General features: G+C 39.6%; 1 long non-coding RNA gene across 3 annotated transcripts; it reads left to right on the top strand.

Moving 5' to 3' along the window:
* Positions 1-3338: 3338 nt before the first annotated feature.
* On the top strand, positions 3339-17089 carry LOC104909708. Of its 3 annotated transcripts, none has more exons than XR_792539.2 (4): positions 3339-3385; positions 5235-5391; positions 15750-15832; positions 17006-17089. It is a non-coding gene; the product is annotated as an uncharacterized LOC104909708 (long non-coding RNA). The 3 variants fall into 3 exon arrangements; XR_004158890.1 differs by lacking the exon at positions 3339-3385 and adding an exon at positions 3521-3667; XR_002112056.1 differs by lacking the exons at positions 3339-3385; positions 5235-5391 and adding an exon at positions 5997-6069.
* Positions 17090-18385: the final 1296 nt, after the last annotated feature.

The raw sequence follows: 18385 nt of genomic DNA, 5'->3' as shown, positions 1-18385 counted from the left end.
GGTATGCCTCTTGGGTGACATTAGCTAATCGGATAGAAATGAGGGCCTGAAAAATAGGATAAAAACAACTTAATTTGTAAACTGAATATAACTCAAATGGCTTTTGCTTGCCCTTTATATTCTGGAAGAGTTTGCTTGGAAACAAGCTAGCTGGATGAAGAAATACAATGACATTTGTCTGGATCTGTTCACATTCACCTCAATCTTTATGTACTGTGTTTAATTTTCATTATGCTGTTCAAGATCACAGCCTTCTATCAGTTGAAGCTAGTTCTGTGTATGGGCTGTAAAGTTAGAGCAGGGCTATGAAGGCAGCCTTGAATTAGCCTCCCAGGGCCAAGACCAGACCAGGCCTGGACACCTTTTCCTGAGGAAGCTGCCTCAGTTGCTGCCACCTTGGAGCTGGGGACATAAAATACTGCACCTTGGTAAGGTGAATCTGCTAGGGTTCCCAGTGCAGCAGCCACAGCATGGTCCAGCTTCTCCCTCAGCCAGAGCCTGGCTTTGAGTGGCTCTGGCATAGGCTGTTCTGGCAGAGACAAAATTCGTTGGTAGGGTCAATATCCCAACAATCTGTCACAAGCAATTGCTTGCTCTTCCCATGGCTTAAGCCGGTCTACTCAGAAGCTTGTTCAGATTACATTCTTACACATCCAGATGCTGTTCCTTCTTGATCACGCACCTTTTCATAGCTCATAGGAGCACCCCTCCCATTGCAATTTTTTTACTATTTTCAGTGCGTACAGCCTTAAAGATCTTAATAATTTGTTACTGAATGATGTGTGGGTTTTGTGTTTGTTTCTTAACAGAAACACAAGCATAAACATATTTTTATAAAGAATAACACTTTTTAAAAAGTGGAGTAACTAGAGGGAATGCTTAGCCTAGCATAGTTCAAGGGTTACTAAAGCTTTTCTATAACCTGTAATTGAGTATCATATTTTCCACAAACTCATTATACTGTATCTGTGAAAAATGGTTTTGCAGCAGATAACACAAGACCCCTTCATGCTGAGTCCATGCATAATACAGTGACCCCAGTCACAGCAGAAGGTGCTGCAACAAACTGAATTTGTTGCTGACAATCTGTGGCAAACTGAGTTCAAATTTGTTGTGCAATGCAAAGAATTGATAGAAAATGATCACTGGAGAGATGTGCCCTCAAATTGAGCTTACATATTTCACATTTTAGGTGGGTTTTTTTTTTTTTGTTTGTTTTTCCATAGTTTTTACAATTCTAAAGAGGTAAAAAAAAAAAGAAAAAAAAAAAAGAGTTTTGACCTACGGAGTGCTGCCAAATTGCCCAGGAAGCTGTTAGTGATGGAATAATTTCTTCAGCCCTTCATCTCTTAGACCCAAGAGATTAATAAGTAAAAAGAAGGGATAAGAGAGGACAGAGGATTGGCAAAAATAAAGAAACTAGTATGTACCAGTGCTTAACGTCATGGCTTTTCATTTCTGCACCTCTTCTGAACAATTTACAGCTGATGTGCCAGACCTGGAGCAAGCACAGGAATGATGAGGAAGGAGTCCCTATTCCCAGCTAGATATGTGAGTCACTTGGAAACATTTTTTGCACACACATTGCATGTCCCCACTTACACTTTATTCCTTTTCTCTGCAGTGGCACAGTTTCATAAAAAGTCACACCTCCATTCAGAGCATTCTGCAGTCATGCCTAAAGCACTCACCTCAGAAAAAAATTGATTCCTTCAGGCACAGAAAAACACTGAACATGGGTAGTCTTCAAATGCTGGAATCAAGGACTCTAGATAGGAGCATAGAATGTAGATTTTCATCCTTGAGGGAAGATTTAGTAGATATTTTGTGTCCAACCCAGATCTGCCTGCATGTCCTCATAACGTTCATAAGCACATCGGGAAGTGCCTGGGATACATAGTAGCAGTGGATGAATAACTAACTAAGGAAAATAGAATTATACATATATAAAATACCCTGCTCTTCTGTTCTTTGCTAAATATCTATGCTGAGCTGCATCTTTGCTTTGTCCCAGTACATCTGTGTTCACATTAAAGAGCTTTGTTTATCCAAAGGAAAGACAGAGGTTCCTTACTCATGCACTCTGATTGTTCTTTGGCAAATGTGCAGAGGACCTGGGCAGCTGCATTAAAAGACTGAATTTCAAAAATGTACCCCTACTATGAGAGAAATGGGGAATGGAGAAACATCACAGTAAAGGAACAGATCTGCTCAGTTTGTCTTGAGAGTCCATTAAAATTTTGCATGAAATTATTTATCCTACATTTTAATCAGTGGCTTGAGATATTCCTTTTCTTTGTAAGCCACCTCATGGTCTCCATTTTGGACCTGCTGGCAAGCAATATGAGATAGAGACTGTGTCTTTATGTCACCCAAAGCTGTGAAACACCTTTGCCAAACTTGGGACTTAAATGTCCCTTGCTTCTAGCCAGTGTGTAGCTCACATTCTCAAATCACAGGCATGTTCCTCCAATGATGTGAACTTATGAAGTTTTAAATAAAAATCTGATCTCCCTTCACGAAAGCTAGACAGTACTGAGGCATGGATTTCTAGCACTGGAAGTTCAGATTTAGATATCTAAATTTGAATGTCCATGACTCAGTCCTTTACAGGAACCATTCCTGAGTAATTTAATTTTAATAAGATTTTAACATCCTAAGACAATGAATATGAAAGATTTAACCAAGATGACTTAGATGACATTATTCTGAGAATAAAATTCAGCTTAATTGTGATTTGTGGATTTAAACAAAAAGACCTTTAAATCCTAGTTAATCTGATATAAAATTGTATTGCCATTCCCAAGCACTGCAAAATGTCGAGGTAAGCTGCAAACATCCCTGAGGGAAAGAAAAGAAAAAGAAAAGGGAAAGGAAACCCCAGCAAAATCCAGCAACTAAATCCCCCCAAAACACAAACTATGTGATTTCTATATTAGAAATAGAGAAACAGTGTGAATATAGGATGAACCAAATCCTGGTCTGCGTAGGTCACAGAAAACATAAGAATACAACAAGAAAAGTAAAAGTTACTATGAAGAAGGAAGCTCTTTCTAGAAGCACCTATGATGGGTCTGCAGGTAGGATGCAGCATGAGACCTGAAAACTTTTTCTTCACTTTCTTTTTCCATGAATTTATCAAATAAACTGCTCATCTTTTGTATGGTAACTATTAAGTCACGGCCTGAAAACTGATTGAGCACCTGGGGAAAGGACCCAGTCAGCGTTGGGAACACAGGTGAAGGCAATTCAGCTGTGTAACTGGAAGGGGTGGAGCCTGGCTGAACCTCTCTTAGACCTCATTTAAGGGCTGACTGCCAGGGGAAGGATCTCTGGTTGGAGATCCTTCCTTTGTGAAGTTTTTCTGTACGCCTACATCTTCAGGGTGAGTGAGTATCCTGCTTTTATGAACACCTTCTTGTTGTGCTGCTGCTGTTACACCTATACAGCAAGATAGCTCTTAAACTACTTTTGTATCAGTAAGAATAATGAAGCAGTGTAACCTAATTAAATAGATGAGGGAGATGAAGCTGCCCCAGCATTGCAAACTGCTATAGCCTTGACTGCAGGGGAGAGGATGGCCTGACTTTTGCTCAGAGAATGGATGCTGTCTCTGCTAAGCTTGCTGCTGTGACAAGTCCAGTAATCCAGCAATTATTTCAGCAAGGTTGGTATGCAGACAAAATATGGACTTTCAGTTGCTACTGACCTTTCTCTATTCTAGAAATTGTAAGAGTTTTGCATGCTCTTAGTCCTAAGCTACCTTGTACTTAACACATTTCAGGCTATGGAATGACAGAGGAGGAAAAAAGGCAATTAGAGGCAAACAGATATTGCAGGGTTGATAAAGAAAGAGAGCAATGGGAAATTGGGCAAGCAAATGATACAGAGATACACACCTGGAAAGGATTAGTTTCAGAATTCTGTCTGTCACTCGTTATTGGTCATGCACCCATCCTGTATGGATTAAATACTGAAGGATACTGTACAGTGCCTAGTTCTCAAGTTTATAGGATTTTTGTTCTACAGCTTACTCATTAATCTGCAAAGCAAAAGGCACTTTTTGTTGGCAATTAGTACTGTGGTGAGTCACTCCTCTATTGGTAATTTGCTCCCTCTTTCTCTCCCATAAATGCTTCTAAGTATAGCTGCTTCAGAAATATCTTTCAACAGGGGAAATAGACCAAAATAGCAAATTCTGTCCCTAAAAGTTAGGGTCCCCAAGTTAGTGATTAGCAGACTGTTAGACTAAAAAGAATACAAGCTTGAAAGTGCCTGACAAATGTGTTTTTTATCAATTTGGGATGTTCTTATGATTTACACTTGAAATGTACAACAAAATTTCAATACATTCATGAAGGTAGTTTGCTGGCTTCTTTAAGGTCCTTTTACAAGTTGCTAAGGTTATATGTAAACACTATTTTCTTAGAATTACTATTCTGTCACAAGAAAGATAAAGTGAAATTATTTTTCCTGAGCCTACTAATATTTCTTTTGAAAAGCAGTACATGTGGCAGAAAGAGGTAGAAATTGTTCCTGTGACAATAGCAAGGACACATTTCTTCTGTGGTTCTGAAATTTGCAGTCAGCTTTGGTGCTGTAATAGCTCAAGTCACTCCTAATAGTGACGCCAGCAGAAGTGATGGACAAATTTGCCCAAAGATCTCAATGTATAAACCCAATGTAATGATATTATTATTGTATCAGTGACTGTATGACAGAAAGCATGCTCTAATGCCACAGGAGTAGCACCCAATTGACTAAAATTGTGGCCTCTGTGGAATGATGTAGTTCTGCATGGCTGTGTGCTCTTGAGGGGCTGCCGGTCTCTTTAGATGCTGTACTTCAGATAACAGATGATTGGCCTCAGTAATGTCTGGCAGTGCGTTAAAATATTTAGGAACATTGACTTGTTAGGTGACTCTTCTATTGGCTTGCTAACACTCTCAAGCAGGTTGTTGCTGATAGGCCTGGATTGACCTAACTAAGAACTTAAGATTCCTCTACTGTTCTGGGCTTTCACAATTAAGAAGCCCAGCTGATGCCCTCACATTCATTGAGATCTCAGTTCTGCTTTGTGTGAGTTCAACTCTACCTTCTTTTACAAAGATGTCCTCAAAAACTAAGCACAGTGAAGTAATATTCTCTCCTTAAAACAAAAAGTTATGTAGGTTATAAAAAAAAAAGCAAATACTTGAGTCAAAGGAGTTGAAGAACCTTTTTTATCACAACAGGCAGAGAAGAGGCAAATGAAGAATCATAAACATATTGGAGAATTTGGACTGCCCTATGCTATTTCCTTAACACCTCTACTTCATAAGATGTGTGTCACATCCACAAAAACCTGGGCTCGCTAGTTTGTAGGAAGAAGTCTGAGCCTTTTATTGCAAGGTAGGTTTGACTAGATGCTCTTTGTAGGCCCTTTCTGACTCAAATCATTCTATGATACCATGATTCAAAGGAAAATATAAATAAAAATAAATCACAAAAATAAATACCTAAGAAACATACACTTCTGAGCCACAGCTAAGAGACATGTACTTCTGGAATATTTTGCTGTTTTGATCTCTTCCCTGTGAATGAATGCTGTACTGTTGGCCTTGCTTAGGGTGACTGAGCATGAAAGCAGCACTGACTGTCACTGATTGCTCAGTGCACCATCTTGTGGCTTGCTGTCCCCTCAAGCATGTTTCAGACACAGACTGGCACTGTCTTGAGCAAACTGGGAGCTGAACTTAAATTCTAACATCATAATTTATTCACTGGAATATGGACCTGGTGCAGGCTGAAAAGCCTGGTGCTTGCATCTTGTAGTGCTTTTTTTTTTTTTAAGGCAGGTTATAGGCTTCTATAGGTTATTCTGCTTCCTCAGCTCAGCTGCCCCATTCACTGAGTTAAACGCTCAACTAGGGTAACAGATGTGAATCATCAGTTTGGTGCTTTGCCTCTTGCTTCCTTAGTCACAGTGCTTGCTGCTATAACCCATTCTGACTGCGTGTTCTCATTCATGATGCTGTCCTGGAAGCTTCCTTTATGCAGATTCCTGATGCTGCAGTGCATACAGCTTTGGTAAGGACTAGCATTGCTGTAGGCAGAAGTAGTCAATCTCTTCACAAAGTGGAAAGAATGGTTATGGCAAGGGAAGACAAGGGCAGAAGATGCTGGACAAAACTATGGCAGGATAAGTAGTATTTTTTTGAGGTGCTAATACCCCAACCAGGGTTATATTGGGTTATAACTGGAGGGGGAAGGGAAGCATATTCAACGTTTGTGCTGTGAGTCACAGCAGCTACCTTCTAGGAGTGCCAGGGGCAAAATTTGCATATGGGTTGTATAAAGTAGGGCATATTGGACTTCTTAGAACTATAGCACTACCACCATTTAGTTACAGCTCCACATAGAAAAAATAGAAATTAAGGTCTCTCTAGGGTCAATGTTGACACATTTATTTTCTTGATTAGTCATAGCCAGCTCCAAGCTGGCTTGGAGGAGGCTGGAAGTAGGAACCTAAGTGAGCATTTAAATTCTGTCTTACTCCACAGGGTTAAACAGAAGGCAATCCCTGACTTCCTGAACTCAGCTACTGCATATAGGCTTTCCTAAGCATTAATTCCCATTACAGTCTTTGCTACAGATGAATATGCACTGACAACTCTCAAAGGCAGAAGGATGGGAAGGACAAGACAACAGAATGTGTGTACCTCTCTTTTTGGTTACAGAAATCGGGGGCCAAGCAGGGCACAGATGTGTTTCCCTTTCTTGTTTCCTGCTCTGCTCTACCTCCAGTTGTCAGAGGTTTGCACTGGTACAGAGTCCTCTGTCGCTCCTCAGTCAATGCTGTCATATGGGGGTATTCACCCTCCTCTGGTGGAGGGGGGAAAAGGTAGAGGCGTACATAGGCTTGGATACTGAAATCTTCAGTTCATCTTTTCTAGGTGTGGAAGAAAGGGGGCTACCTGGAAACTGCCCTCTATTGCTTTCTATGCACAGAGATAAATTACAAAAAGAAAAAATAAGGAAATGCTACAGTGACTTGCAGTGATAATTAGATTATGGATGTGATTAATATCCTCAAAAAAACAAACAAAATAACCAACAATTCAACAACTAGAATAACAACACTGCTCCAATTAGCTGAAGAGGCAAGAAATACCATGTGACTAACAAATCAAAAGACTTTTTATTTTTATATTTGTTGTTGTAAACCTTCAATAAGCTGTTCACAAAGAACCTGCAGTAGCAAAACTGTTGGTTTTGGAAATTATTATTATATAGTAAGCGAAAAAGAAGAATTAGGTAAGTAACTTCATAAACTGTTCAAGGAAACTTGAAGACAGGAAATAATTGACTGGATGCTTTTCTTTATGGAAACTTATTCAAGTCTACTTTCAGCTACACATCTGTGTAATACCCATGTTCCCATAACGTAGATGCTTAAAACTTATTTTTCCTGGCGTTTACCAGAGAGTTTTTACTTAAATAAAAAAAACTGATGGTACAAATGAGAGCAGCTAGTACTGGGGAAAAAAAGTCTCCCTACAACCATTTTAGTGAAGATTGTTTTTCATCTTTTTCAGCAGTGACTGGTAAGATAACCTTGTTCTGAATTCATGTTATCATTAAACTGCCATGTCATTATTATATCACGCTGTCCTTGCATTTATTCATAGCTTCTCTGAACAGTGCATGCTTTCTGCTTTGCATGCCCCAATCCCACCAGCTGTCCCATTGTATTATTTGATTATTCCTCTAATATTTGGACTCACAGCCAGTTTTCTGTTTCCCTTGCCATGTCCTTGCCCCCTTCCGTAATGTATAAACATTTTAAGCATTTTTCTCTGACCTTATTCAGCTTATGCATAGTTATGTTGTTATCTCTGCTTATAAATTACTACTGGTACAATTTAGGAATGGATAGCACAAATCTGGTGATGTGGCTTCCTTTGATAACGTGAGTTTGATGTTGCAACTTCTGTTCTGAGCATTACTGTGACAATTGAAAGTATTTGTCCTTTCCTGCATGTAGTGGGGGGGGGAAAAAAAGGACAAAAACATAAACAGCATGTCTTAGTCCAATTCCCAACTGCGTGACTTCAGGTCACACAGTGTGTTTGTTGTTAAATAACATGCAAAGAAAACTCAGTAAGCCAGCCAGCATGGATGCTGTCTCACTGAATTCAAGTCTGTGCCCCTTTTGCACAGGAAGAAGCCTCGAGGGGATAGAAAAGGAGAAATTTCTTGTGCTTTTATCTTCCTCTCTGAAGTGCGTTCTTGCTGTACTTGGTTTTGGCCACAAAATTAATTTGTTCAGAGCCTGGCATTTTCCTGCATTGCAGGTAGGAAGAAGAGCTCAAGCACTTCATTTAATTGTCCCTGATTTAGCTCTAGTTGTCTTGTTGGAAAGCTTTTATTTCTGTAGCTAATGTTACAATTGGCTCACTTCTGCTGTGCATGCTTGTCCAAGACTTCTGCAGTCCACTGGTCACATCAAACTTGATCCTGTGCCACTGAAATCAATAGGAGTTTTGCCATCAAATGAGCTAGGAGCAGGAGGCAATCCACAATTAGTCAACTCTGATTGCTGCATGCTACTTGCTCTGTAATAGCCACTGCCTTATTATTCCCTGCTAATCTGTATTTCACTAAACACTCTTGGCCACTGTGTTCCTGTGCAGACCCCCTTCCTAGACAGGTTAATGAAATGACAATTGCTCCTCTTTTACGTCAGAAACAGGAAATGGAATGGCATAAAAACATAAAATATGAGCTAAAGGCCTAAAGAACAAAAAACATTGATAGCTAATGCTAGGTGTCTACCCAGCTACCATAGTGTCAGCAGCTCCAGAGCTATCCACAATCCTGAATTTACTTTGGGTAGTGGTGGTAATTGCTCACAATTCTTTCAGCACCGCCCCATCACCTCCTGCCCACATTGCATCTACTGCTTCAGCAATGTGTTTGGGAAAGGCTGCCAGAAATCCCTTTACTGCAAATGGTTGCTCATTACTCTCAGGATCCTCATTAGATGCAGCATAGTGTGACACTACGTCTACATATTACTGAGTTTCAATCAACAACACCAATATTTGAAAGTAGAGAAAAGAGCAAGGTTTCGATGTGGCTGCAGCAAGATGCTATTATCTATTGGGCTGCACCTCAGTGTAGGGGCCTGCCTGACAGGCCCTGTCATCACTGTCCTCTGAGATTATCATTCATGCTGCAGGAAAGACAACTTTATTGGGCTATGTATTGGCATATGTCTGTGTGGCCCACACAGGTAATGGCTCTACTGGGTCTCGCTGGTGTGTCTGAGTCACTCTGCGTGGGTGTAACACTGCTCTGGTTGTTATTAATCTCTCTGAAGCCTCTTCGCAGTGATTAAGGGAGCACCGTATGAAAGCAGTATGCTGTGTGGGCTCTCACCAAGGAAGACCCACTAAGTGGATTTTGCCAGATCCTTCAGCCAAACTGCTCTTTTCTTGGCAACTGTGCTGTGCATCAACATAAATGTAAAGTCAATTTCCAGTGTATTTTTAATGTCCTTTACTCATGTTTTTTGGACGCTGCACAAACCGCTAAAATGAAAGCACAGTACTTAATGTAGCCAGTCACTTTTCTGATGTGCCAGTGTGTATAAATAATCCTGAGCAGGAGACAAGAGCTCACAGTTAAAAGTCAGAAAGAAAAAGCATGCATGTTCTTACTGGTGATTGTCTTTGAGTGAAGAAGGGATTTCAGTGGTCCTCTTGTGAGAGATGAGCAAGGAGTGAAGCTGGACCCCCAGTTGGCAGCCATAGCAACCCAATAAGTGGCCAGGGATCTACTAAGGCAGCTTTTTCTCCAAGCTGAATGCTAAGAACTGGGTTTTTGGGGAGCAGACGAGCTTCGCTCTCACCAAGTTTGCTGTGGAGATGATATCATATGGAAGCGGCCAGCAGAAATACAGAAGGTGAGGTAACCCTGGCTGTGCGTGAACATAACGATCAAAGAGAAGCTTTTAGCCTCTGTGTGACTAAGCAGGGCTGGTAGCTAGTTTCCATGGCTGAGTGAGGGGGAGGGTAATTCCTGTTGTCTAGAGGAGGATCTGGGAGGTTTCAACTGATCCCAATTATTCTGTGAGAAGTAGTATCTTTTACTTCTGCTTACAGTGGTATATATCTGTATTTTTACTCCCCTTCCTTCCTTTTCCCTCATTCCCTCTTTTGCCATTTCTGGAAAATAATCAAAGCTTGGGTTTACTCTTCTACTATGCACCTCATGACATCTTGTCCTCATATGCTAGAAACTGACTGTCTCTGAAGTTACTTTATGAGGCTAAGTAGTGCAGAGCAAAATAGCAGCAAACTGAAGTTTTTCCAGCTTAGTCTATCCCAGGAGGGCTAGACTATTTAACTTGAGATAGATTTGTCAAATAGATATTTGAAGTTCAGAGTGCTATGCCATCCTGACTGTACTCAACTTTGACCACCAATAGCAATTTTTATATTACCAGCTTTGTGTTATTATGTCATTAATGTTAGGTGATGTGCCATTTTCTCTAGTGTCACTGTACTCTGGCCATCATTTCAGCTTCTGTTGCATTAAAGTACTTAACAGGAGATCCTACCTTTCTGACTTGATCAATTGAGTGTAAATGGGTTGTCTTATTTTTTTCCATTTCCATATAACATGAGATCCACTATGTCCAGAAGGCCTCTGAAATTTCTTTTCTCTATAAGGCCAGCAGGCTCATCCTTAAGAAGACAGAGAAGAATGCCCGAATGGGAGATATACTCAGGCTCTTTGCTATCTTTTTGTGCCTCATGCAAAACATATCACATCTGTCTACCTTCCTACTTGTAGCTATAAAATGACACTGAAAAAATGAGCTTGCTTAGATATACAGGAATACTTAGCTTTATCAATCTGTGCAGCCTTGAGTGACTTTATAAGAGATTTAGTGAGAGTATTACACTGTCTCAACCACAGGCAGAGTAAACATCCTTGCCTTATCGTGTGTGAGATGGTGCCAGCCCACTCAGTTTAGTTTTATCTGTTTTGTTGATCTACATCAAGAGCTTGCCTAATCATGGCCTTTTCCCTCTCTAGTTCTCATAGAATGATGTGCAATAATTGCTATACCAGCTTGAAACAGTTTCTCTATTGTGGCTTTGGTCCATGCAATAGGAATTAAGACAATGATGGGAAAGTGTCCTTTCTTCCCCCTAGCACCTTCATGCAAGCTAGAAACAGTGAGAGCTCTTACTGGGGTTTTGAACTGATTGTATTTAGATGAGGGGTAATTTGTAATCTTCAAATATTGTTAAAGAAATTGGATAATGAAAATTTCTTTGAAAGAGAAAAGTATATATATATATGTAGTATGTACATGAAAGTAATCACAGCAACTAACAACACCAGCCCTTGCTGGGCTGGCCAGTGTTAATGCTCCCTTAACCTCCTGAGTAAATCCATACATGAAAGGGAGAGGATTAAAATGTCTTAAAAAACATGTGCTGGAAGCTGAGAGAGCTTAACTTTTTCCTTACGTTAATGTCGGGTGACATTCCCAATTCCTACATCAGTTTCACATACTCCAGCATGTCGAAACAGAAGTGTAGGAGTACTGCTGTACTAAAGTAGAACTGCTTGTAAGAAATGTTAGGTGTCGTGACTTGGAACAGCTTTGCCTTGCTGTCTTTGTCCAGAAACTGCCATGAAACATGTTGCATCACACATGAACTGTGTCCAAAGGTTATCATAATCCTAATTTCCATTTTAAACTGTTCTCCATTTTGAGTTTGACTGTGCATGAATGTGTGAAGGAGGTCCCTTTCAGCTTGACGTAGCAGTTGTACTGGGTTCTCATTCAGATCTTCTTCATGCTAATGAAGTAAGAGAATCTGGATGAATTTGGACAAATCCAAATTCCGGTCTTTGCTTGTCAGCATGGGGAAAAAAAAAAAAGAGAGAAGCATAGCTGTAACCCACCTTTAGGAAAGGAAAGATACTAAACTCTACGAAGAAGTACAAAAATATTGAAAAGTTCAATGTGGAAAAGATAATAATTAATATGCTAGAGCAAGATCTGTTATAATTGCAGAGAAGTATTTAATAAGATCCAACATAAAGAAAAACTAAAAGAGAAATTCAAGTTGATCCAAACCCAGAATCACCCAGAAGGGAAATTCTTCTGCATGTTATTAGCAAATGTCTATGTGATCCCAATAAAACCTGATCTGATATTTGCAATAAATATGAACAGGAGATAACATTACCCAAAATATCAGTAATCTGCCTCTGTTACAGTAACGTAGTTATAACTTCTGTGACTAACATGAACGAATGACAATTTTTACAGTCGCCCTACCTGCACAAGGCACAACTGCAATGAAATTGCCTTCTTACTTCAGGGGGACACAAAATTTAACTTGTAGCCATCAAAAAGCTGCCTGCTGAGAGGCCAGAAACAGTGAGCCGCGTTTGTACTGGAGGGGGGGGAAAAAAAAAGGCAAGACAAAAGCAGACAAAAAACACAAGCAGAAAACAACAGGTTCACATTTTCTGCTCATGTTGTTTATATTCTTTTGGCATTATATCCACAGGAGCTGGGAAAGCAACATTTATAACTTTTTGTTCCTTAATACTTGTAGATTTATATATGCTAAATTGGATGTAGATTAAAATCCTACTTGCCTTAAGGAGGTAGTATCTAATGTAGTAATAGCTATTTCAAAGCTGTATGAGAAATTTATATCACCTGTTGGTCCCTCCTAGTCTATACTATGTGTACATCAGTTTGTAGCTCACTGGCTGGTACTTACAGACACTTCTGCCATCCATAGTTACCTCAAATGGTGCATCTGTGAATAACCACCTGTATACTCTGGAGCACTGTTTGTAGAAATCCACCATTATTACATACTGGTATAGGCTTGGGACCTAGGCACTCAGCCACATGAGCACCAGCACATATAGAAGATGTACTTTTTGCTGAAATTCTGATTGCAGAGTCTGAACCAGAGAAGCATGTGGGCTGTGGCCACATGAGGCTGCACTGTAAAAAAGGACAATGCAGTGTGCCAACAGCTTTAGGAGGCAAAACAAAAATGGGTTATGTTTTACGCTGTTAGTTTTTGAGTGTGGGTTAAAAGCTGTTTAGTTCAATTAGCCTCAGTTTCTATATCTATTGGGAGCTGAAAATATTTTCAATATAAGAGTAATCTTTTGAACAGAAAAATTATTTATCCCTTTGATACTGTTTATAAGGTGCTTGTAATTTTGAACAAGGCACTGTACTATAGGACCTGCCAGAAACAGTACACATATCTCAGTAAAGCTGCAGACCTCTGGATTTTTCAAAATAATGTAGAGTTCATTTTTAGAATACTCAATATTTCTCCTGTTTGGAAACTCAGTATATTTTACTGTATGTGTAAAGGAGATCAGAGACTGGAAATAGCTTCCACATTTGCAACAAATAAGTTTTATACACTGAAGGGGGGGGGGAGAGGGTGAGGGGGAGGAGAAAACCAACAGAACACCACCCTAAAATGGCACTACTGTCAGTTGTATATTTGCCAAAAATGAAAAAGCAAATGTGTCTCTCTCTCTCTCTGACAACCATCCATCCTTGATATTAGTCATCCTCAAAAAGTCACACAATAGTGGTTTATTTCAAAAATTATTTGAAGAGTTTCTGTACTGCCTTCCCACATAAGAAGACTTGGCCCACTCTGCCCTCAAGTGCATTGCACTGCATAGATACCAATGAATATTAATTTCATTTCTTAGTGTACTAACGCAATTGTTGAGTGATGTTCTTTACTTAAATAGACATTCATCTCACCTCTGCAAGAAATCGGATTACAGTAGAACCTCACATCTATTTTAAATAAAACAAGAAACCTTTAGCTGAGCAAGATGAAGTCACCATTTTGTTGGAGCCCAAGTGCCTACAGGTCTGACAAATGGACTCTGCAAACTTCACAAAGTGAAATGAGATTTAAGATCAGCTGCAGTCATCTCTGAATGAAGTATGGGGCTGCCCTACAGCACTGGTCTGTGTGTAGCCCAAAGTGCTCCTGCTCTGTTGCCTTTCCTGCCATCTTGGTGAACTGTGGGTGAGATCATCCTCTGTGTACAGGGTAGCATGATGGAGCTGATACTTTGACTGCTTGAAGGACACACAACTCTTTGTGCCCTGTTCCCTATGCTATACAAGCTTCTGCTTCCATCCACCTTGAAGTTTCCTGATTAACGGAAGCTATGAACAGATTTAGAGGACCCTGAAGGAGGTTGTCATTTAATGCTGCTGCTCAACTGGGTTGGGAAATCAGGTCTCTGTATTCAATCCAGAGGCAGAATAGAGCTGCAGCTCTGCTATGGGAAAGTATTATAGGAAGATTCTTCCAACTAGAAAAATTTTAAAACTCCTCACAACTTCCAAATGTTTATGTATTTTTTTGTTTTGAGGTCTGAATTTCCAATTTTGTTCTCAGACATAACTATAATCCCATGTAGTGGGCTCTGTTGACATCTCTTGCTGTGTTGCATTTGCAACCATATGACATACATAGTAATTATCTACTCATACTTTTATATGGTTTCTAGCCTTAAGCATAATTTATTATACTTTGCATTCTCCATACGTTCTAGAAAGGCTGTCAAAGTCCTAATCTCCTTACATAAAAACAATAACTTTGAGCTATGAAGGCCAACACTAATACTGAAATGTTTGATGAAATTTGCACTAATGCATGTGCATATATGTGTGTATTGCCCTTTGATGAATGTGCATATGTGTTTGTGCTTTTGGGTGCATGCCTATGGAAGGAGGAAAGAGAAAAAACATTCTCTCACATCTACCTGTGTAATTCAGGAGATTAGTTTTGTTTGTGCATTTGGCAAATATACTAAAATGGACTGAAGAAATAAATTTGGAGTTGCAAAGTTTCAGACAGTTATCTTTTTCTGAAGATGAGTTATCATAATTAGCATGCATACTCTTCCAGAGTAATGTAAGTCAACATCAGCACAGCCCCAGACTTGCATTAATTTTTATGACACATTTTTTGACTTGTAAATAACAATTTAATGTCATGTTTAGACCAAGAGTGTGAGAACAAGGAACTGTGACTGATTTAAAATTGCAAAAATTAGAAACAATAAGGCTAGAATCTTAAAAATATAGAACATTTTCAATTTGATGTGTTTAATGAGCAAGATTTTAATATAATAATGAATGAGACACAATAACGTCTCCTGATCCCACCAAAGCAAATAGCAAAACTCATTCCTTAATGCATTACATTACAGAAAAGATTTCACCACAGTTCCCATGTATCAGGACAAGGAACATTTTAAAATTTGCTTTTCAGCAAATACATTTTTTTTTTTGACAAAATTAAAACCTCCTACTTAAAACATTAACTGAAAATACGCGTAATATTGCCTAACACTTTTTGTGTGTGATATAAGTAGAGGTACATCTGAAGAGACATGATTACAATCAAAATTAATCAAAAAAACATTTTAAAATCAAATTCAATTTTCATTGATAATGACTTCTCAGTATTATTCCTATTATTTGGCTAAACATAGCTATCTATACCCACTACAAATGTGGCCACACTGGGGCTCTCTTTCCAGTCAATAGAAAGAAGCAGTTCCCTCTTGGGGGTTACTTATCTCACCCTAAGATACGAATAAAGTAGGTCTAGTGCACTGCTCTCTTGAAGTGTCAATTTCTCCTTATTTTTGTCTTCCAGAAGTAACCAGCTTGAATGTAAAGTGTAATCATTTATGGTGAGAGGACATGATTTCCACCTAGGATGCCAGTCTGTCACAGAAGGTTTGTATCCCAAGTGAGACTTACATCCTTGTCTCCTACTCCTGTCTGTGAGTCACAGACACAAGCTGCAACCAAAATCAGTCATCAGGCATGAACAGGACTCTGGGTTTGCTAGAAAACACCTGGCTGCTATTGCAGCACCTGTAGTTGTTTCAAAAACAGAGAGCCAAAGGAAACCAGGGAGCTGATATTTAAAGCCCTTTGGGCCTTGACTGCCCTTGCAGCCCTATTAAAAAATAGTAGGGAGACTTTGCAGCAGTAAGCTTGCACTGAGCACAGCCCTGCTACCCCTAGAACCATGACCAGGCAAGTGGAGCGTGCCAGGGTCCACCTACATGTAAAACCTTACTTAAAACTGGCATTATTGTCAGCATGATCCATGTACCTGAAGTCCTTTCTCACTTCTAACTTGGTCTCCTCAACCTCAACTGAAGCATTGCTAGGTAGATCACAGTGCTGGTCCGTCTGCCAACAGTGTCCAATGCCAGTGGTCCCCAACTAGCCTCAGAAGTCTAAGCACTACTGTAAGCACTGTGAAGAGATGCTGAGTTTTAGGAGCTGGATATTTTATTATTTTGTGTCTGTAAGAAAGGCTGTTTGTCATACTCAAACAAAGCTGCCACAAGAGGCTGCTTAGTTATATGTCAGAATCACAAGCTACAGGCACAAAAATGCAAACCCCAGCTTTGCTTTTGTCACTAGTGTCTGTCTTTCTTTTTTCTTCTGATATTTTTTATTTAGATCATCATTAATTTGTCTTTCTAGACACATTACCTTGTCTCTCACTTTTTTTTTCCTATCTACTCTTCCCCATTACCAGAATGACTTACAATATTGCAGATGGAAAAAACCCACAAATTTTCAATTGCAGAGAGCAGCAAGAAAATCCTGTGTGGGCTCATCTTTCCTCTTCTCAACAAAGCAGAACTGACAGGAAGCATGAATCATCCTGCACCTCTGCACAGTTGTGTCAAACCTACCTGCATTTGAGACACAGTGCAGAGTTTGTGTCTTGTTCTCCTATTCTCCCAGTGAGTCAATGGGCAAAGAGGCCGAAACCTGTTATATCAACTTGATGTTCACCTCACAGTTGAAGTGAAGGGCCATCCCTTGCAGGAGAGACCAGCCTCACCCTGTTTGGGATCCTCGTAATTGTTTATTCCTCTCTTCTAGGAGCAAAAGGATTGTTGCTGTGCTGTGGACCACCTCTGAATTCAGGACATTCCACACATTTTAATAACATCTCTTTTTGAGGAATATTCCTAGCATTGTGTCTGTTCACTCTCTTTATGCTTCCCTACCACTTTTCTTTCTATTCTCACACACCCTTCTCCGATCCCCTTCTCAGTAAAATGCTGCACAGGGATGCAGAGCAGCTTGGCGCTGGACTTTCAATATATTTAAACACAAGCAATTCACTGAGCTGGAAAATTGTAAATCTGCAATTTTATTTAAAAATGTGGTCACCCTGTTCTTTGAAGCCATGTTCAGAGACAGCAGAATAATTAATAGACCTGTGTGTGATACAAAGAATGACAAATTTTAATAAAATTGGTAAGATTTTTTTTTTTAAATTTTAAGCAGCAGATTTATGTGTCTAGTTTTACTTACTATTACATGAAGAGAAAGGCTGTTAAAACTATCTTGTGCAGGTTAAAGCACTGTCACACTTTTTTCCTCTGAACTAACATTGAGGGGGCAGCAACATGTACTGAGGCATTAGTAATGTTTGCTCAGTGTGTATGCAGTGCCTACCCTGCACCATGTCTAGACACCTTCCTAGCATTTCATGTAGCAGCATTTCAAACCAAATCAGAGAGAGACCAGAGCTGTCATCATAGCTCATTCTAGTTATAAAGCACACCCTTACTTGATGTGCTGCTCAGAAAGTGAAACAAGACACATAACAAAAGTAAAAGATGTTTAAGGTGGTCAACATAAAAAAATGAGGCAAGAGCAACCAAAGTGAAAAGTAAAGGTGAATGTTTTCAAAGGTAGGAGACTCTCATAGAGGGAGAGTATAACTGAAATGAAACAGAACTTGTCATCATCCTTTTTAAGAAATGCAGCTGGACTGACGTAGCTGCACTGAATTATGAATGATGTTGTGAATTATATGCGCAAAGAACCACTACACAGATGAGATAACACCAGTTTGGAGGAGAAAAAGACCACAGAGTTGTATTGCTTAGCCACAAAAATACAGAAGTGATGAGAGAAGCAATAGCTTCTTGAGGGAAATCCATCTGAATTAAGGAGAGGGTATGAATTTAGAGTGGAGTACAAGGAAAACTGTGAACTAACGAAGGCACTTTAGGAGGAATAAGTCTTCCAGAATAAGTCTTTAAGATAGGTAAGCCCTGTGGGAAACAAAGGACTCTGCAGAGAAAATGGGCAGTAAGACAGCTGTTGAGTAGTCTCCTGGTTGCTGACAGTTGCATTTGTTAGTATTCCAGTTTCATAATACCTACATTAAGTAGTTGGCTGGGACCTGTGCCTTCAACACTCCTGGAAGGAGCTCTGCTGAGTAAAGAGAAATGAAATATCAGATTA

This window comes from Meleagris gallopavo, chromosome 2 (assembly GCF_000146605.3).
Source record: "Meleagris gallopavo isolate NT-WF06-2002-E0010 breed Aviagen turkey brand Nicholas breeding stock chromosome 2, Turkey_5.1, whole genome shotgun sequence".
In the NCBI taxonomy this organism is placed as follows: domain Eukaryota; kingdom Metazoa; phylum Chordata; class Aves; order Galliformes; family Phasianidae; genus Meleagris; species Meleagris gallopavo.
This window is presented reverse-complemented; position numbering and strand designations above follow the sequence as displayed.